The sequence below is a fragment of the Hevea brasiliensis genome, chromosome 10 (genome assembly GCF_030052815.1).
Source record: "Hevea brasiliensis isolate MT/VB/25A 57/8 chromosome 10, ASM3005281v1, whole genome shotgun sequence".
NCBI classification, from domain to species: Eukaryota; Viridiplantae; Streptophyta; class Magnoliopsida; order Malpighiales; family Euphorbiaceae; genus Hevea; species Hevea brasiliensis.
The window spans coordinates 78403820-78426840 of NC_079502.1; the positions used below are offsets into that span (position 1 = coordinate 78403820).

Consider the following 23021-nt stretch of genomic DNA (forward strand, 5'->3'; position numbering starts at 1 on the left):
GGCCTCTGTCCTGAGGATCTACCTCTACCAGACTTATGAGATCTGGATCCTTCAAAATTTTTCCTCTTTCCTGATCTACTGCTCAAAGCTTGACCCGAAGTCTTTTCACTCTTCTCTTTCTCCTTTGATCCCTTCTTAGGTGCCCCTTCCATTTTAATTCTCTGTAGCTCTAGGGTTTGTGAAATCAATTCTAAAAAATTCTGATGTCTGAACCCCACTACTTGTAGTCTCAAACTTGGTCTTAGCCCTATTTCAAACCATTTACATCTATCTCTAACAGTGGTAAGTAGGCTTGGAACATAATGACTCATCCTGGAGAAGTTCCTCTCATATTCTGCTACTATTTTGTCCCCTTGCTTCAAATTCAGGAATTCTTGCAATTTCATGTCAACATATGTGTCAGGGACCCATTTTTGCCTGAACTCCCTCAGAAAATTTAACCAGGTTAGCACTGGGGGCTCCACTAAACTATGCGGGATTGTCTTCCACCATTCATATGCATCCCTTTATAGCAGAGAAACTGAGTATTCAAATTTTAGTTCTTCCATGCAGTGCAGTTTTTTAAACACCCTTTCCATTCTTTCAAGCCACTGCCCTGACTCTAGTAGGTCCACAGTCCCTTTAAACTCAGTAGCCCCATATTTCATTAATTTGTCATATTGCTTAGCTGGAGGCTGTGGTTGCATTGCTGGTGCTTGAATTGGGGCTTGTGTTAGCATATTTCCAGCCATCTGTTGGAATAAGGTAGCCATCTGCTGAGCGAACTGAGCAGGAAACTATGATATGGGTGGCGCTGGTGTAGTTGAACCATTAGCATTTTGAAGAGCTAGGGTTTCCCCTTGTGCCTCAGCCTCAACTGATTGCTCAACTGAGCAATCTGCTTCCTCCATCTCAATTTACAAAAATTCCACTCCCTGGCAACCAACACAAGGAGAATTATCCTCATTAGTTCATATTTATGACATAAATGCATTATATAAATCAATTAAGGACACTTGAGTAGTTGTACTAATCAAGAAAATGTTTCAAATTCATAGTTCAAAATATATTTCAAAAACATGGCTCTGATACTACTAAAACATGTCACACCTAAATATTATGCAGAAACCTCTTTTGCTCGTCTTGTTTTCATCTACTCTTTCTCCTTCCTTGGAGGGCTCCTTTTCAACTGAAACACATAATTTAAAGTGTTTCAATACTCATTCAAATCACTTCTTCTAATTAATCCAACAATTAAATTTTGCATACTTAATTTTTTTCTTATAAATTCTCCTAAAGGTTGAGTTCTTTGTATTGGATAATATTATGGTTACTATTCACATTACTATTCATTTAAAATGTTGAATTTTTCATAATTAATAGGTATACTATTTCTAAACACGTGGTCATACCACATTTTGGGTCACAATTTTGTTGGCATTGATTGCCAATTGAAATTCAAGGCCTATTAGAATTAATCCCAAAATTTCAGATTTGGTCACCAATGTTTACTATTCTATTAGATTAACTTACAGTGAAAATTTGGCTAAACTTTCTTCATCAAAGTTGTTCCTTAATGTGTCTAGTTTACTTCCCTTTTTTGAATCACTTCATTTGGAGTTTTGTAGCTCAAATTATGGCATTTTAACCATAACTGGCCGGATTAGTCATTTCTAGATTTTCTGGGCAAATTAGGGTTCTGGCAGTTTTGGTGAGTTAATTTTGGTTAGTAATTTGATTAGGTTATGGTTAGAATTTAGGTTTCTGTTCTCCATTAAAGTTGTTCTAATATGTCTAAGCTTTCCAATGGTTTAAAAATTAGGTCATTTGGACCTCTATACACAAAGTTATGGCCAATTGAACATGTACTGTTCATTTGGTCAATTCTGCCCAGAATCAGGGCACCAATTCTAGATTCAACTAAAATTTAGACCAACTTATGGTCAGTTTTTAGACAAGGTTTCTTCATAGAAAATGTAGCATTATGACCCTAATTTCATCTGCAATTGGCCACACACCAATTGGAGAAAAACAATTCAACTTATGGCCCTTTAACCTAGCTGGACTCATTAGTCCAGAATTCAACACTTCAACAATTATCAATTCTTTCAATTCTATTCATCAAGTCACGATTATACACACACTAATTGACCAAAATTAAGTATCAAAACATCAATTGGTTAACAATTCTAAAATATCCCCAATTTCTCCCTGTGACACCCCTTACCCGTCTACAGTGTAACCGAGCAAGTTATGCCACTCAGTGTGCCGGAGCACCAATTTATGTTTCTATTTACAATTTATCTCTTTTTAATTCATTTATTTACAATTTTGATAAATCTGAATTTTTTCGCAAATTTTATAGAAAATCTGGCAGAGTGCCGGCTGTAAATTAGAAAAATAGTTCTTCTGAACCTGTTTAAAAACACTTCCAATATAATTTCCCAATCCAAACTCCATTATACACATTTCAAGTCAATCTCAAATCACAATACTATTTTCAAAACTTTTCTGTTCACTTCATCACTTGAAGCATATTCATAAATATTTCTTAACATTTCATTTATCAACATACATTATGCAGAAAATTTCAATAATATGAAATTTCATATATTTACATTAATACATAATTACAAGAGTTTATAGTTACAATCCAAACTAATACAAAATGCCAAAATACAAAATGCTCCCAAAATCCTATGTCCTACCATATGCACTGCAGGTGTGAGGTGACTCGGGACTCCAGATGCAAATCTGAAGGCTCACCCGGTCTGATGTCTGCTGGGCTCACCAGCTAGGTCTCCAGTACCTGCTCATGGCAAAAGCGACGCGCTAAGCAATTTTGCTTAGTAGTGACAATATAAAATAAAATAAAATAAAATAAAATAAAACGAATATGCAGAATATGTGTTTACATTTTTGGTAGACTTAACTTCTAATATTATTTGCATTATTATTCGATTAAAATTTGGAAAGATTTATTATCATTGCCCGAGTAACCCATACTAATTGACTGTACTGGATAAACGGGTAAACTAGCACTGGGTACTAAGTACCTCGGGCCATCACACCATCGGTCACATTGTGTCTCCCGGTGTGTAACAAAACAGCTAATAAGCTGTAATAATTATCGGGGTTAAAACGCAAGTGTAATAATTCAAATAACATAGCCAAAGGCTATTATGTCACAGAATGGCATGGGAAGCCATGAAATACAGAATGGCATGAAGCCATATGCAGTACTACTAACAGAACCCTATTAACATGCCAAGCTATCCAAACCAATCTTGTTAGATATACTAGAGCATTTTACACTTTTAAGTTTCACAATTTTTGGAACTTAAGTTTTAGTGTTACTATTCCATTCATTGGTCAACAAAAATGTTGACTTTTGCATAGGCAATAGGTACATTGGTTTAAATATCATCAACATACCACATTTTTCATTTTAAATTTGTTGGTATTGGTTGCCAATACCAATTCTAAGCTTAAAGTTAATTGGGTAGAATTTTCAGTTTTCATACTTTGTCTTTACTATTCCATTGGTCATTTTTGCAGTGGGAATTTGGCAAAATGATCAACATGAAAGTTGTTCCTTATTTTGTCTAGTTGCATTTCCTTTTTTGAATCACTCCATTTGGAGTTTTGTAGCTCAAGTTATGGTCCAAAAACCACAACTGGCCGGATTGAAATTTTGTCCAGAATTTCTGGACTGACCATATCTACAGTGTAATAAATAGTGACTGCAACTCACCTTTTGAATATGTTCTGGTCATAATTTGGGTTATGTTTCTTCGTGAAAGTTGTTGGTCTATATCTCAGCTTGTTTCTGGTAAAATTTCAGGTTAATTGGACCTTTATACACTGATTTATGGCCAAATGACCAAATACTGTTCATTTGGTCATTTTGCCCAGGCAGACTACAGGTCACCCGGATTAGGGGAAGCTTGTGGTCCACTTGGTTTGGTTTTATGGGCATGGTTTCTTCACCAAAGTTGTGCCATTTTGTGTCTAGTTTCATGTCCAATTTTCCTTGCACCAATTGAACCTCTACAATTCAAGTTATGGCTGCCCAAACCTGCTGGACTCATGTCCAATTCTGCAGGTCACCAAGGGCAGCCACACCAAACCCAAATCCCATCACTCAACACACTTTATTTTTTATTTAAACAGAACTAAATGGTCACTAATTGACCATTAATATCTATTTTCATCATCACATGGTCAAAATCCCATTTCTCCACCCCAAACCCTAACTCAAACATTACCACACATGCATTTCACTTCATTTCATCAATTCACTTAGTAGATACATATTGTGGGCAGCCATAATAGCCTTTTAACTTCATTAAACTCAACACAATCAAACCCTAACCATGGCTACCAAAATTTAGAGTTTACATACAAATGGTATTCAATAATTTTTCTTTGTAATTTACACTCATTCAAAGTCCTTAACATGAATCTAAAGTAAAATTCATGGTTAGGTCACTAACCTCTATGGAGTGAGATTTTTCCAATTGCTAAAGCTCTTGTTTTCCTCTTCTTTTTGCTCCCAAAAGACTCACCAAGATGATAGAACAATTTTTTTCGTTGGGAGTATAAGGGTTAGTGGGGTGAGAGCTAGGGAAAATCAAGCTTACAAAGCTTGAAAATGGTGGTTAGGGAAGGAGAGGTCACGGCAAGAAGGAAATGAAAGAGAGAGATCTGATTTTTTTTTTCCTTTTCCAGCCCATTTTACCTCTTTTAAGTAGAGTTATGCCATGTGTCCATATTAGATAGGTTGGGAGAACTTTAATGACATCATTATGATGTCATAAATCCATTTTCCTTCATTTTCTCTTTATTTTCTCTTCATTTCTTGTGTATTTAGTTGCAATTAAATTTTTAACAACATTTGTTCATATTTTATGTTATATAAATTATTTATTTAACCGGACAAGTTGGCTAAAAATCATCTCTAAAGACAAAATGACCAAAATGCCTTCTGTTTGGCTTCACGGGCCAAAATTGTCTGTACCGATTGAAAAATTTTTCTAAGCATTTTCTTGGCATTCTAATGCTATAAGAACCTCAATGACCCTTCTCTGGAGTCCCAAAAATTATTTTATAATTTTTCCTCAGGGTCTAGGGCTCCTAGTTGCAAGAACCGTAACTTCTCACTAGGTTACCCATCGCTAGGGCACCAGCTCATTTAACTTGGTTGTATTTTATTTCTAAAATTTTTCCTAAATTTTTCTTATTAATATTTGAGTTAATTATGGTTCCTCACTTTAGTTTAAATATTTTTTTGAATGTTCTAGCTGTCCGGACCGACACTGGTCACTGGAATAGTAAACTGTACGGACTAGCTAAAGTGAGGATGTTACACTGCCAATTTTCATAAACCCTAATTTGCCATCTTACTAATCCATACAATTTCAAGTATACCAATTACATCTACTTACTCATTTAAACTTGTATACAAATTTAATTCCATTAATACACTTCAATTCCCACTTCTTCTTAGGCTGGCAGAAAATTCATGGCTTAAGTCCATGTATGATTTTTTTTTAAGCTAATTTCTATTTATTCCACTCCATCACCATAAGTATAACTCAATTTAACTAAGAGAGAGACTTACCTTAAGTGGAGCTCTTCTAAACTTGAAATTCTTTCTCTATTTCTTATCTTTCTTCCTTTAAATCTTCAAACAAAAGCTTAACTTGGTGTTTCCTATTAATTTAGTGGAAGGTGTAAGGAGGAAAGTTGAGGATTTAGGCTTGGGTTTTGGTTGAAAATGGAGGAATTTTAGAGAATTTGGGAGGGAGAGAGAGAGACGGCAATATTGGGGAAGAAGAAGACAACATTTTTTTTTTTTTTATATTTGAAATTTTGGTCTTTTAACTTACTAATTATCTCAACAATTTAGCAATTAAAAATTAAAATTTTAATTAGATCATCATGAGGTCACCATGATGTCATAATTCTCATTTACATGTGACTTTTTCATTTCTTTCTCTTCTCTTTCCCCATACATCTTCAATTTAAAAATATTTTTCAATATTTTAATTTCACATATTTTAATAGACATCTAGGTTAAAAGTCACCTCTAAGGGTGAATTGACCAAATTGCCCCTTATTGGTTTGATTAATTTCTCCAATAACACTAGGTTACTTCCCAAACTCTGATTCAATTATTTGAACTGGTTCTCTATTCTTTTATGTGATTTTCACAATACCATTAGCTTTGCAATTATCTCTTGGCCTGGGTGTCATAGAGTCCCACACGAAATTATGGCAGTAACTGAACTCGCAGTCACTTTCCTGTACGGTCACCCATCATTGGGACCTCGGCTCATTTAACAGATTATGCTTTGTTTTCCTTATTTCCATTTCACCTTTATTAATTTTTATGTAAAACTTTTCTAGGTGACATAAATATAGTTCTACACATCCTGACTGTCCGGACAGACACTAGTCACCGGAACAGTAAAATGTATAGACTAAAACCCAGGCTGTACATAAACTATAAGTATTTTCAGAATCTAAATAACAAGATATGGACATACCTTTTGAAAGTTTATTTTTCTTATCTTTCAGAGATGCCAAATATTCAAGGCAATTTCTCTTTCAATGCCTATCCTTCTGACAGTGGAAACACTTTCCCTCATCAGGAGCAACTTCAGTTTTCTTCTTTTTCTATGATTGGTTCTTGGCTATCCTACCAGATTGACCAGGGATAGCAGTTTTCTTTTTCTTGTTATTTTTCTTCTTCTTAGACTTTCTAGAATAAGAAGAAGCAACCAAAGCAACTTCTTTCCCTTATTATCAGAAATATTCTTTTGTGCTATGACCAGCAAATTCAATAAACCAGCTAAGGTGCATTCCTATTAATTCATGTGGAAGTTTGTGATGAAGACTCTAGAAGGGATTATAGGATCAAATCCATTTGTAATGTGACGTCCATTGCAAAATCAAGAGCCTCAAGCTGCTCAATGAGTTCGATCATCTTATGTACATGGACTCCCACATCTAGCCCCTCCGTCATCCTTATCCAGAACAGTTGCTTAGATATCTCATATATAGCATTTCTACCATGCTCAACATGCAACTCTTGTAGGTGGTCGAGGATCTTAGATGCAGATTGCATCTTTTCATGTTACTTCTGTAACTCATTGTTCATACAAGCCAATATATAGCACCAAGCTCGCATGGCATGTTCCTTCCATCTATCCAAAATGTCTTGTTCCTCCTGTGTTGCCCCTTCTTATAAAGGATCAGGAACTTTAAAATCTAGAACGTATCCTATATGCTCCAAATTCAGTACAATTTTCAGATTTCTTAACCAATCAGAAAAATTAGGCCCAGTTAGCCTATTCTTATCAAGTATGCCAGCTAAGACATTGGATGGTTATGTGGTCATTTTATTAGATTAAACTGTAAAAAATAATAGGATTCCAATTAGCATATTGCACCATGTAACTTACCAAAATAATTATGGTCTTTTAATCAAATTGGTCCTCTCACTAATTTGGCAAATCTTACACTTCCAAAGTAGGAAATGGAAATCCTAGTTGGAATGGATTTCTAGTAGGTGATTGATTTCTTTTAAATTGTTAATCATCCTCAAGTACATCTATTCTTGGATTCATAACAATTCATAAGTGAGTAACTCTTTCCTCATCACATATTACGTGAGATTCAATCAATTATTTGGCCCCTAATTCTCAAAATCTCAAGCACATCCATTCATGGTTTATCTTGTTAGTAGTATGCTCTAGAGCATATCATTTAGTATATATCTTGTACATATTTTATTAATAAAAGGCAATTTCACTGACAGTATTTCTATTCTTAAGTTGTTAATAATATGACTGACAGTATTTCTAGCACAAAGTTTCATAAATTGGTTCACAATCGAGGATACTTCACATAGGACATGACTTATCCAGAAAGATTGTATTCATGTTTGTTCCCAAGGTATTTATATGAGAAATAAATAAGATGAAATGGTGAGTCTCCTGCCATATAATAAACATGATAGGCACTTATACATGATAAGTAGGTTAAACCAGTGACGCATGTGACTTACTAGTGCATGGTAACATATGATTAAAGATTCATTTAAGGTATTACATGTTACTGATTGGGTGGCCATGGCATGCTATGCTAGGTGTCAACCTTGGTCTATGAAATGCCTAAGATGATTTAGAGAAATCATTTATGGTAAGAAAGAGTTCTTATGATATTAAGAGTTAATATTATATCTCATTGCCAATTAGTGATGAGCCTAGTAAGTCACACATATACACAAGATAATCACCAAGTAAAATGTGATTTAATTGATTAATTAAAGAGTTTAATTAATTAATTAAATAGGTTTGGTTTGCAATAAGATTGCAAAGTCCCTAGCATGACTTGAAACCAAATCTAGGTTATTAGATGTATAGTATAAGTTGAATTTATATTTAAAGTGTTTAAATATGAATTTAATTGTGAGAAATTAATTAATAGAGATTAATTAATTAATTTATATTTGATATAAATTGATTAGAAGAGGAGAAATAATGATTTTGGGTTGAGAACTCAAAATTACAACATAAGGGTAATTTGGTCATTTACAGGGTGACATGTGGCACCATGAGATGGTGACACATGGCATCATATAAGTTTTCCATTTATCTTCCTATCATGCATGGTGATCAAAGTCAAGATTAAATCTAGCTTTGACACTTAACTTAATGTGATTAAGTCAATTAAAATTAAGATGCAATGTGGTGGTGAAATGTGGCAAAGGGTTTAAGTGATGACCTAATTATAAAAGGGAAAAGAAAAGAAGAAACACACTCTTATTCTCGCCTAAAGGTGGCAGCACACATAGCTCTCCCTCTCCTCTTCTTCTTTTGTCATCAATTCAAAGAGAATTGCCGAAATTCCTTTGAATTAAAATTGCTAGAAATGGTTTCTAGTGTCCTATACACACATACAACCTCTCTAAAGGTAAGAACCCAATTTATAATTGGTTGGAAAAGGCTTGAGAAATAAATTGGGGGCTGCCCATTAGTGATCTTAAAGTGGACAAGCTAGAGGGACAACACTTAGGGTCCTAGGTGCTTCCTAAAGGTGCCAATCACATGCATAGTGCATCAAAGAGGTTAGTGCTCTAACTCCTCTTTTGAACTAGGGTTTTGTAACATCCTCCCTGTACGTATTCTGTATGTTCTGTTGCTCCGATGACCTAATGTCAGTTCGGGCAAGTCAGGATGTTTGAAACTATACTTCGGTGTTAGTGAACAGACATATAATGATGAAATAAATAAAAAGAAAATACAAGAAAAATTAAAGAAAAATAAAAGAGAGAAATGAAACTAAGTTAAACGAGCCGACAGCATAGCGATGGGTGATCGCACTAGGAAGTTACGGCGAAGGCAATTGCCCACCCCAGGACTGTGGGGAACTCTTGGAATTAAATTTTGAGCCATAATTAAAGGTTTATTAAAATGTAATTGACACTAGAAATATCAAAGAAAAATTAATAAATTAGTATAAAGAAAAACGAAAAAATCAAGAAACCGACAAAAATCAGTGTTACCGAAAAATCGAGAATATAACCCGAAGTAGGGCATTTTGGTCATTTGACACTTAGTGTTGCCTTTTGACCTCAATATCCATTAAAAATAAATGGTATTACACTTTGAAAATGTCATGAAAAATTAAAATGTGGTACATTATATAAATAATGGAAGTTTAGAGCATAAAATGAAATTTGTGAAACTTGGAATAATTAAACATTAAACTAATCCTAGTGCTCCACTAACTATATCATAAGAGACATATAATAAGGTCTCAGTGGACAGAAATAAAGGTCATCTTCAACCTTTATAACCTTGGCCGAAGTGAACCTCCATGGCCGAATGAGCTCACCACCATGCAACCTTGATTTAGCCATCATTTCCACTTGGATCCTTCATTAAAGCTTGCCTACTCACCGTGGGGAAGATATTGGGAACAATAAAAAGAAGATTTGGTGAAGTTATAGGGAAGCTCTCAAGTGGTAAGTGTCCAAATCCGCTCCCTTGCTTTAGTAAACTTTATGTTTAGGTTGAGGTGAGTAAATTGGTGAAGAGAATGGAAGAAAATATTGAGTTATGAATTTATTCATTTTTGGAAGCCATGAAAGCTTGATGTGTTTGAGTTTTTCTTACCTCTAATGGATGGGAATTAAGGTTCATTAACTCAAATGGAAGTTGTAGCAAGTTAATGTCCAAGTATGTGTATGTTACTGCTTGAATTAAGGGTTTAAAAATGGGATTTTGATGCTTTAGTAAACTGCCATGTTTGGCAGCCTTAAATCTCATGAATTTGTGTGTGAGTTTATGAAATTTATTGATGAAATATGATGGTGTTGAATAGTAGGCAGCATGTGTAGTTGCCATGGAAGTGTATGTGTAATATTGGTATTAAGGTATGTTGAATTTCGGTGGAAGTAAATGTTAAACTTTAATGGTGTATTGTGTGCATTGAGGACTTGAGTGTTCTACCCAAAATGCTTTGCTAGAATTGTGTACAATATATATAGAAGTGCCATGATTGAATATTGAAGTATTGGGAGAAAGAGGATTGTCAAAATTGGAAGTGTAATTTTCAAATGCAGGTTGTGTGTGTTGGTAGTACATAAATTAGGCTATAAGTGCAAAACTGTGAACCCAATTGGTATGAGGCCAATGGGGGTTGAAACTAGACACCAAATAGACTAACTTTCATGTAGAAATGTTGCAAAAATTCTGCCTAGAAACTGACTTTAACAATGACCAAATACGGAATTCGTAAATACAGGCTCAGATTTTTTACTATATGAATAGTAGTCATTAAGATGACCATAACTCACTCAAAACTGATCCAAATGACCTGAATTTTTTACCATGGATAGCCTAAACATAGGGCTACAATTTTTATGAAGACACCAAAGCCCAGAAATGGCCAGAACCAAGTCAAATAGCTTGCACAAGTTTGGGTACCAAAACTGCCAAAACTAAATGTGACCTAAAATTGACCAAATTTTGCACTAAAGGTGCAATCTGTCCAGCTTTAGTAAATTGACCATATCTTGGTCTCTATACAACTTAGAATGACCTGAAATTTGTGTCAAAATTTCAATAAGACATAGAGCTACAATTTTGCTTCTTTGACCAGAAGCTAAAAACCTAGAGAAATAGGACAATAAGCGAGACTAATCTAGCACATTAAAATTGAAAATTTGGTAATTACATAAAACAATGTGTGAAGTAATTTGGTAATGAATGCCAACTTCTGAAAAGGGTAAATTGCATTATATTGACAGCATATTGAATTATAAATTGTTTATTGATTTTAGAAACAAATTATCTATATTACCTAAAAAGGTCAACATATGCATTGACTTATGAATTACATAATAGCTAGTAAATTCTAAAAATTGAAGAATTAAACAATTAATTTATAATGTGCCCTAGTTTGCCAAGTTGATTAGTTTGGATAGGCTAGCATGCCAATAAGATTCTGATAGCTATTCTATAAATGGCTTTATGCCATACTGTGTTTTTACGGTATATTATGCCGCACTGTGATGTTAATAGCCTATGGCTATACTATTGTGTTATTATACTTGGCTTATCGCCAGATTGACTATATGGCTTTTTAGCCACACTGTTTGCATACCGAGAGACACTTTGTGACTGATGGTGTGATAGCCCGAGGTATTAGGTACCCAGTACCAGTATGATGGGTGTTGAATCCACCAGAAATTAAATTAACTGAAATTACCAACTGTGAAATATTTTCTATAGCAAATGGTAAATCCAGGTCGAATGCTAGAAACTGAATTATTAGATTTTCATGCACTTGTGTAATAGGAAACGGAAGAGACAAAGATTAGGGGGGTTTTGTAACACAAAATCAGAAGAAATCAGAAATTCAAGAACTAAATATGAAAATCTCAATTTAAACAAACTTCAGTCCAAGGTAATTCTCATTCCACTGCATTGATTTGATCATTGACAAAAGAAATACAATTATTTCTTATTGAATACTTAACATAGATTTACCAAACAGTGAGGTAAACCCCTGACTTCCCTATACTTATCAATTCGAGCCCAGCACTCATATTGACTCTAATTATTAATTGAGTTGGTATTAAGCAATCCTCATCAAATTAATAACTGCTTTAAGAAATGGAAGTAGTTAAGCTGAACAACAATTTATGAAGCATAAATCATTTAATCCACCCTATTGTTTCCTTAGGTTATTATCGAAAACTGGGATCATAATTAATAAAACCTAATTGCTACTTATGTTCAATCTTACACAACAATTACGGATTATGAAGATGAACTAGCAATTGATCTCATCAAACAATCAACTAATAAGCCTTTTTAGCAAATCATTCAATAGATCAAAGATAAATAAATCAAAAAATAATAGATATTCAAAAAGACATAAATTAAATTAAGAACCTGGTCTCACAAATCAAGGCAAAGAACTTGAATCCCTTGAACTAAATAAAAATTTAGCCACTCATGGCTTATAGAAATATAAAAGAAAAATAAAGAAGAATTCTAAAAGATGAATGGAGAGGCTGCTGAATGATTTTTAGAGGCGTCTCCCATACCCCTAAGATGGCTGCTATCTCTTCTATTGATAATAAATGGTCTAGGGTTAGGTTTTTCTAGAGTCTCTATCAAAAACTGCAACTGGAGCAAAATTAGGAATCTGACTGTCGACGGATACACGGCCCGTGTATCACTACACTGCCCAGGGCCATGTAACTTATTGGAACTGAATGGGCATGTTTCGCATGGGCACAGAAAGTTACACGGGTCTCTAGGATTTACACGGGTCAATTTACATGGCCTGTGTACTTTGTTTCTTCCTCGGTTCTCTGGATTTCTTCTGGCAAAATGTTACATGGGTCTCTAGTTATGCTTACACGTCCCGTGTACTTTGTATCAACCATGTTTCTCAGTTCTTTGACCTTTCCAAGCTTCTTTCCGCATTATATTACTCCGGAACTTCACCAAAACCCTAAAAAATACAACAAGAGTCAAATTTCTCTATTTAACACAATTATTTCAATAACTCTATAAACATGTGCCTAATAGATAACTATACTTAACCAACTGAATTAAACATAAAAACGCTTTAAAAACACAAAATGTGATGAGAGTAAAATTAATAAATTATGCACTTATCAAATTCTCCCACACTTATTCCATGCTTGTCCTCAAGCATGACTTAAACTCTCAATGAACTCCACTTAGAAGTTCCTTAACTTCACCCTATCACAACATTTTCTAACAAAAGATTAAAAATTTGTAAGAAGAGGCAAGTAAGGCAATAACCATCATAATAAATTCCATCAATACCATACCAATATATTAATAATTTTCCAATATAAAACAAAAGGCTTGACATCAATTAAGCTCACACAATTAGAGTTCCATAAAATTTTAAGTCAATATATACCAAAACACAAGACTAATTTATCAAGGCACAACAATTATAGCTCTTGGCAAATCTTAGAGGAAGTAGGAATGCCCCCTTTTTTTTATATATTTGAAATTGGTACTTCTCTCTTGTCACAGTTTTTTTTTTTTTTTAATCGTCACCTTCAGAGAAGTATCTTGCTCATATCCTAGCTAGCTTTTAGCCTGAGAATCGACATGGGGTTCATGAAGACCCCTGGTTAGTTTGCTTAATTAAAATAGCGGAGCAATTTTCAAGTTCAACATTTTATTTCTCCCAATTTATGCATCTACATATTATAAAGTGCTCTGATAGATTAAACAAAGTTCTGAAATATACATGACAATAGTTTAAAGCACACATAACTAATTATTTCACCATTAAGTCAAACCTAAATGATTTATGCAGAGAAAATTTTCTCTATGGTATGGAGAAGAGGGGAAATCCATCATTAACGTTACTATTACCTTGCCTAAAATCTTAAAAATTCAATCTAAAATAGAAAAGTTATTGCAAGGACAAAGCACTTCTCTCCGAGAGTTAATATAGAACCATGAATCAAGCTTATAAGGACAATTTTTTTTTTTTTTTTTAGAATTAAAGCAACAAATTTCTCCTCCCCCGCACTTAAAACTTACATTGTCCTCAATGTAAAGCCCAAATGCAAAAGAAAAGAAAAAAAATGCTAGAAAATAAAATAAAATAGAGGAAAGAAAACAAATCTGATTTTGGCTAACAAACCACCCATGGGTTGCCTCCCAAGTAGCGTATTTGTTTATTGTCATTAGCTTGACATGAAAAATCTCTTTAATCCTCATAAATTGGGTTACTCAATTTGAGTTCCTCCACTGTATGCTCCTGAAACCCTTCATAAAATGGCTTGAGTCTATGACCGTTGACCTTGAATACCTTATTAGTTCCTAAACTTTGAATTTCAACTGCACCATAAGGAAACACATTAGTAACAACAAAGGGTCCAATCCAATGAGAAAGCAACTTACCAGGCATTAGCTTCAATCTGGAATTATACAATAAAACTTTTTGTCCAACCAAAAACTGCTTCCTTAGAATTAGTTTGTCATGGAATGCCTTGATCTTTTCTTTATAGATCTTAAAGTTCTCATAAGCTTTAAGTCGAACTTCCTCTAATTCCTGCAATTGCAATTTTCTTTCCACACAAGCAGTATCCAAATCCAAATTACATTATCTAATAGCCCAATAAGCCTTATGTTCTAACTCCACAGGAAGGTGACACAACTTACCAAATACCTATCTGAAAAGGGACATACCTATTAGTGTCTTATAAGTAGTTCTATAAGCCCACAATGCATCATCAAGTCTAACGCTTTAATCTTTTCTATTTGGTTTCACTGTTTTTTCCAAAATAGACTTGATCTCTCTATTAGACACCTCTACTTGCCCACTTGTTTGAGGATGATAAGTTGTAGATACTCTATGGAAAACACCATATCTTCTCAACAATGCCTCAACAGTTCTATTACAAAAATGTGTACCCCGGTCACTGATTATAGCTCTAAGAACTCCAAACCTACTAAAAATGTTTGACTTCATAAAACCTACGACAGCTTTAGAATCATCAGTTCTGGTGGCTTTGGCTTCCACCCTTTTCGAAACATAATCAACAGCAAGTAATATATAAACAAAGCCAAAAGAGGAAGGAAATGGACCCATAAAATCAATATCCCACACATAAAAAATCTCACAAATAAGTATTGAATTCTGAATCATCTCATTCCTATGGGTTAAACTTCTTGTTCTTTGACATTGTTCACAATTTTTCCAAATCAAATATGAATCACGAAATATAGTGGGCTAGTAAAAACCACAATATAATATTTTTCTACTTGTTCTCTTGGGTCCAAAATGACCTCCACATGCATAGGCATGACAAAAAACAAGAATAGATTGAATCTCATTATCAGGAACACATCTCCTAATAATTTGATCTGAATAAAATTTCCACAAATACGGGTCATCCCACACATAATACTTGGCCTCACTTTTCAATTTCTCTTTCTTAGCTCTACTCAAATCAAAGGGCACAACCTTAGTAACCAAATAATTCACTAAATCAGCATACCAAGGGATCATACCTTGCAATTTAAATAACTGCTCATCAGGAAAAAGTTCTTGTAAAGGAAGTGGATATTCTTGTGTCACTAACCTGCTCAAATGATCTGCTACCAGGTTCTCAGCTCCTTTCTTATCTTTGATTTGAAGATCAAATTCTTATAGCAGAAGGATCCACCTAATTAACCTTGGTTTTGCTTCCTTCTTTGCTAAGAGATACTTCAACGCTACATGATCAGAGAAGATAATTATTTTAGAAGCAAGCAAATATGACCAAAATTTGTCAAAAGCAAAAACTATAGCCAAAAGCTCTTTTTCGGTCGTAGAATAATTGCGCTAAGCTGAATTGAGTGTTCTGGATGGATAATAAATCACATGAAAGAGCTTTCCAACACGCTGCCCTAAAATTGTTCCCACTACATAATTACTCGCATCACACATAATTTCAAACGGTATAGTCCAATCAGGAGCCTAGATAATAGGAGGTGATGTCACTGCAGATTTCAATTTGTCAAAAGCCTCCTTGCACTCTTTGCTGAACTCAAAAGAAATATTTTTTTGTAAGAGTCTAGATAAAGGCAATGCTACCTTAGAGAAATCCTTAATGAACCTGTGATAGAAACCTGCATGACCAAGAAAATAGTGTACTTCCCTCACAGTTGTGGGGTAGAGTAAGTTCACAATTAAATCAATTTTTGACTTATCCACCTCTATACCCCTATTAGATACAACATGACCCAATACAATCCCTTGTTCCACCATGAAATGACACTTCTCATAATTCAAAACAAGATTTTTCTTAATGCATCTCTCAAGAACAGAAGTTAAATGATTTAAACATGCATCAAATGAATCACCATACACAGTAAAATCATCCATGAACACCTCAATGCAAGTATCAATGTAATCTGAAAATATGCTCATCATGCATCTCTGAAATGTGGCAGGTGTATTACAAAGCCCGAAGGGCATCCTTCTAAAAGCGAAAGTTCCGAAAGGGCAAGTGAAGGTAGTATTCTCCTGATCCTCTAGTGCAATCACAATTTGATTATATCCAGAAAAACCATCAAGAAAGCAAAAATAAGACTTACCTGCTAACCGCTCAAGCATCTGATCAATGAATGGCAGTGGGAAGTGGTCCTTCCTTGTTGCTGAATTCAGCTTGCGGTAGTCTATGCACATTCGCCATCCACTCTAAATCCTTGTTGGAACAAGTTCATTATCTTGATTTGCTACCACAGTGATTCCTGATTTTTTTGGCACTACTTGGACTGGACTTACCCATTTGCTGTCTAAAATTGGGTAAATAACTCCTGCATCCAGTAGCTTTAAAATCTCCTTCTTCACAACCTCCATCATCTGTGGGTTTAATCTCCTTTGAGCTTCTCTAGTTGGTTTAGCCTCATCTTCTAGTAAAATCCTGTGCATGCACACTTATGGACTTATACCTTTGATGTCAGCTATTGTCCATCCAATTGCTTCCTTGTGTAGTCTCAGAACCCTCGTCAATATGTCTTCTTTAATCTTTGTTAAATTACTTGAGATGATAACTGGAAGTGTCTCATTGTCTCCCAAGTAAACATACTTCAAATGCTCAGGTAAAGGCTTGAGTTTAAGGACTGGTGCCTGCACCACAGAAGGTAATAATTTTGTGTGAGATATAAATAAGTCAATCTTTGATACTCCATACCTTTTTTGAATAGGAGGTAATGACTGCAATGCCATTACTGCCTCTTGAACCTCTACACTTAATGGTTGATTGGTACTGATTTCTTGAATTCCTTGACTAATCACCACTTCTAACTCATCCTTTATGCTTAACTCAAAAACATCCTGCACAATTGTATCAACAACATCAATAGAAAAAAATAGAATGATCATCAGCAGGAAACTTCATGGCATCAAAGATATTAAATTTGATAGTCTCTCCATCAAACTCCATAGTTAGGGTACCATCATCCACATCAATTTTTGTCTTGGCAGTTTTTAGGAAAGGTTTTCCAAACAAAATCAAAGCTGACTTTGATGTGGGAACACTATCCTCCATATCCAGAATGTAAAAATCTGCAGAAAAAATCAATTCTCCAACCTGCATGAACACATCCTCAACTACTCCTAATGGGTAAGCATTAGAACGATTAGCTAACTAAATAATGACACTAGTTTCTTTCAAAGGACCCAAATTTAAAGTTTGAAAAACTGAATTTGACATAACATTAATAGATGCTTCTAAATCTGCCATTGCACGTTCAAATTTAGAATCACCTATTCTGCAGGGAATAGAAAATGAACCTGGATCCTTACACTTAGGGGGTAATTTTTGCTGAATTAATGCTGACACATTTTCCCCCACACTGATCTTCTCATTATTCCTCAACTTATGCTTTGTAGTGCATAGTTCCTTAAGGAATTTAGCATACTTGGGAACTTATCTGATTGCATCAAGTAAAGGTATATTCACCTCTACCTTTCTGAAAGTCTCCAAAATTTATTTCTCTTATTCTTCTTTCTTATTTTTAGCCAACCTTATTCAGTTTAGGTTCAGTATTTACCTCAACTTCAGGAACTTCAGACTCTTTTACTCCTTGCTTCTTCTTTTTCAGTGACTCATGTGGAGTCTGATTATCAACTTCTTTCCCACTCTGTAACAGTATCGCACTTGAATTTTCTCTAGGATTCATGACTATTTGTGATGGGAGCTTTCTAGAACCTTGAGATTCCAGCTTACTCATAGATGAAGCTAGCTAACCAATCTGCCTCTCTATATTTTGAATGCTATTTCTGGTCTCCTGTTGGAACTGTTGAGTATTGTTTGCCAAAGCCTTAACAATTTCATCAAGTAACATACCTTGATTTGAGGGAGGTGGAGGTGGAGGCGGTTGTTGTTGATTCACTTGTGGTCTTTGCTGTTGGTATCGGTTTTGCACCTGTTGATTCCCATAACTCAGATTGGGATGATCTCGCCATCTTGGATTATAAGTATTCGAATAGGGATCATACTTGCGTTATGGCTATCCATAATATCCTACTGTATTAACATGTTGTATTGATTCACCCTCTTGTAACGCAGGACACGTATCAGTAGTATGACCCAAACCCGAACAAATTCCACATGCCTTAACAGTTTGCATATTCCCTACAACCAACTGTCTCACCAAAGAAGTTAAATCAAAAATTTGTTTCTCAAGGTTAGATGTACTTACCTCATTAACCTTCATGGGAGTGTGATCCATTCTCATTCCAAACTGTTGAGAATTGGCTGCCATGTTAGCAATCAGCCTCTTTACCTCTTCTGGTGTCTTATCAACCAAAGCTCCTCCACTAGCAGCATCTATCATACTGCAATCCATTGGTAGAAGTCCCTCATAGAAATATTGAATCAAGAGCTACTCACTTATTTGATGATGGGGATAGCTTGCACACAGCTTCTTAAATCTCTCCCAATACTCATACAAGCTCTCTCCATTATACTGCCAAATGCCACAAATTTCTTTTCTTATGTTGGCAGTACAGGAAGTAGGAAAATACTTCTCCAGAAATATCTGCTTCATCCCATTTCATGAGTTAACAGATCCGAAAGGAAGGTAATATAGCCAATCCTTAGTTGTGCCCTCCAGTGAGAAAGGAAAAGCTCGAAGCTTGATTTGATCCTCTAAAACTCCTTGAGGTTTCATGCTGGAACACACAACATGAAATTCCTTTAGATGCTTATGCGGATCCTCTCCTGCAATACCATGAAACTTATGCAATAATTGGATTAGTCCAGATTTCAACTCAAAAGCAATATTTAAAGTAGGGTATGGAATACACAAAGGCTGTTGGTTTAGATCAGGGGCAGCCAACTTTTTCAAAGTCCTAGCAGCCATGGTTTCGTTTTTGGAATTTGACTCTGAATCCGAATCCGAACCTGAACTTAGCTCCTTTGGAGATTGGACTCCTGCAGATGTACTCGGAATCAGCCTACCTTGCTTAGCCAATTTTCTCAACTGTTTAGTTGTTTTTTCTACTTCTGGGGTCAAAGATCAACTCACCAGATTGAGAAGTTCTTGTCATAAACAAAAAGAAATCAAAGTAAAAATAGAAAAATGCCTCAAAACCCTAGAAAACAATGGAATTTAGCCTCAAGAGTGTGGGGCCAAGGAATCTAATTGGTCTTGATCAGAGCATCGTTTCCTTCAAAATAGGTATGGGCCGCCCTCCAATTTCAACCAAAATCCTTAATGAACAGTAATAATGAACAATAATACCATAATTTTTTTCCAAAAACCTGGAAATAACAACACTTCACAAACAAATTTAATAACAGAAAACACAAAACATAAAATCCAATAAATTTTAGTCCCCGGCAAAGGCGCCAAAATTCTTGATAGGTGTCGAATCCACCAGAAATTAAATTAACTAAAATTACCAACTATGAAATATTTTATGTAGCAAATGGTAAATCCAGGTCGAACCCTAGAAACTGAATTTTTGGATTTTCGTGCGCTTGTGTAATAGGAAACGGAAGAGACAAAGATTGGGGGGTTTTGTAACACAAAATCAGAAGAAATTAGAAATTCAAGAACTAAATATGAAAATATTAACTTAAACAAACTTCAGTCCAAGGTAATTCTCATTCCACTGCATTGATTTGATCATAGACAAAAGAAATACAATTATCTCTTATTAAATACTTAACGTAGATTTACCAAACAGCAAGGTAAACCCTTGACTGCCCTATGCTCATCAATTCGAGCCCAGCACTCTTATTGACTCTAATTATTAACTGAGTTGGTATTAAGCAATCCTCATTAAATTAATAACTGCTTTAAGAAAAGGAAGTAGTTAAGCTGAACAATAATTTATGAAGCATAAATCATTTAATCCACCCTATTGTTTCCTTAGGTTATTATCGAAAACTGGGATCATAATCAATAAAACCTAATTGCTACTTATGTTCAATCTTACACAACAATTATAGATTATGAAGATGAACTAGCAATTGATCTCATCAAAAAATTAACTAATAGGCCTTTTTAGCAAATCATTCAATAGATCAAAGACAAATAAATCAAAAAATAATAGATATTCAAAAAGACATAAATTAAATTAAGAACCTGGTCTCACAAATCAAGGCAAAGAACTTGAATCCCTTGAACTGAATAAAAACTTAGCCACTCATGGCTTACAGAAAAATAAAAGAAAAATAAAGAAGAATTCTAAAAGATTAATGGAGAGGTTACTGAATGATTTTTGGAGGCGTCTCCCATACCCTGAAGACGGCTACTATCTCTTTTATTTATAATAAATGGTCTAGGGTTAGGTTTTTCTAGAGTCTCTGTCAAAAACTGCAACTGGAGTAAAATCAGGAATCTGACTGTTGATGGATACACGGCCCGTGTATCACTACACGGCCTAGGGCCGTGTAACTTACTGGAACTGAATGGGAATGTTTTGCATGGGCATAGAAAGTTACACGGGTCTCCAGGATTTACACGGGTCAATTTACACGGCCCGTGTACTTTGTTTCTTCATCGGTTCTCTGGATTCCTTCTGGCAGAATGTTACACGGGCCTCTAGTTATGCTTACACGGCCCGTGTACTTTGTATCAACCATGTTTCTCAATTCTTTGACCTTTCCAAGCTTCTTTCCACATTATATTGCTCCGGAACTTCACCAAAACCCTAAAAAATACAGCAAGAGTCAAATTTCTCCATTTAACACAATTATTTCAACAACTCTCTAAACATGTGCCTAATAGATAACTATACTTAACCAACTGTGTAACACCTGATCCTTCTCCAATTAGTATTGTCCGCTTTGGCCCATGGGCCTCACGGATTTGTCCCTTAGGAGGTTTCATTCCCAAAAGCGCACTGACCAGGTGAGGAAGGCTCCCACATATATGGCCCAAATCTTTTCTTCCCGTTTCCGATGTGGGACGCGAAGTTTTCACCCCAGTGCGTAGCTGGTTGAACAAGCACGTCCCAACCCCATCCCTGGGTCGTGACAAGCCCACCAGCTTCCGCCTGGTGCGTCCTCGCACCACACACCGTACTAGAGGGAGTCCAGCTCTGATACCAAATGTAACAGCCTAATCCTTCTCCAGTTAGTATTGTCCGCTTTGGCCCATGGGCCTCACGGATTTGTCCCTTGGGAGTTTTCATTCCCAAAAGCGCGCTGACCAGGTGAGGAAGGCTCCCACATATATGGCCCAAATCTTTTCTTCCCGTTTTCGATGTGGGACACGAAGTTTTCACCCCAGTGCATAACTGGTTGAACAAGCATGTCCCAACCCCATCCCTGGGTCGTGACAAACTGAATTAAACATAAAAACACTTTAAAAACACTAAATGTGATGGGAGTAAAATTAATAAATTATGCACTTATCACAGTATATCCATTTATCCAGTCTGGTCAGTGTATAGGCTGCACGGGCAGTTAATTTAAGCATTATTAAATTCAAATAGCTAAATTCAGTTTATTGACATACAACAGCACCAAAATTAGCAAAAATGAAAAGTCAGCAAATAAAAGTAGAAACAGCAACTGCAAAGAATATCGATGTCATAAATTCATAAACAATTCATTTACTTTATTTTAGTGTATATTTCTTTATATTTGGCACCACTAAGCAGAATTGCTTAGCGCATTGCTTTTGCTACGCGTAGGTATTGGAGACACAGTTGGGGAGCCCAACAGACCTACGACCGGGTGAGACATCAGATCTGCACAGGAGTCCAGAGTCATCTTCACTACACTGCATACATGGTAGGACTTAGGATCTTGTGTAATGATTATCAGTTGTATTTTGACATTTTGTTATGTAATTTTGTATATTCTAAAACTTTAAGGTTTGTAATAATTTGTACATATTAAACTCTTATGGAGAGTGTTTGGATGAATGTAAATTATGATGGGTTGTGTTTTGAAACTATGATATTTTGAGACTGAAAAATTATTTGAAAGGTTGAGATTATCATATTGAACTGTTTTTAACAGATTTAGAAGGACAGTTTGTCTGAAATATAGACGGCACCTTGTCAGATTTTTATTACCATTTTTAAAACACTGATTTTGTTAAAGTATGAAAACAGAATCAGTATGTTATGAATATCACATAAAGGCTTCTTAAATCAAATTGAGTTCAGAAAATGAGATAATCACAGACCAGGGGCTCCGGCACGCCGTGTAGCATGCCTTGATCGGCTACACTGAAGACGGGTGAGAGGTGTTACAGGTTTAAATGAATTAATTTGTTAATTCACAATCTTGAATGGAAAACATAGATCCTAATACATATTAAAGGTATTTTAATATGCAATTGAGCATTGAAATTAATTAGGCACATAACAGATATGGTATGATGCATGTAACCCTAAAAGAAAATTTTTGAAATTCAATGCTCTAATGAACAATTTTCATGCTTCTGCTCCTTCATATCTTGCATTAGTTAAGTTAAGTACAGTAAGTTAGCAAGCATACAAAT

At 35.2% G+C, this 23021-nt stretch overlaps 1 non-coding gene across 1 annotated transcript; it reads left to right on the top strand.

The window, feature by feature from the left end:
* The first annotated feature begins 18948 nt into the window (after nucleotides 1-18948).
* Nucleotides 18949-19055, top strand: LOC131169934 (small nucleolar RNA R71). Its single transcript, XR_009140879.1, has one exon. It is a non-coding gene; the product is annotated as a small nucleolar RNA R71 (small nucleolar RNA).
* Nucleotides 19056-23021: the final 3966 nt, after the last annotated feature.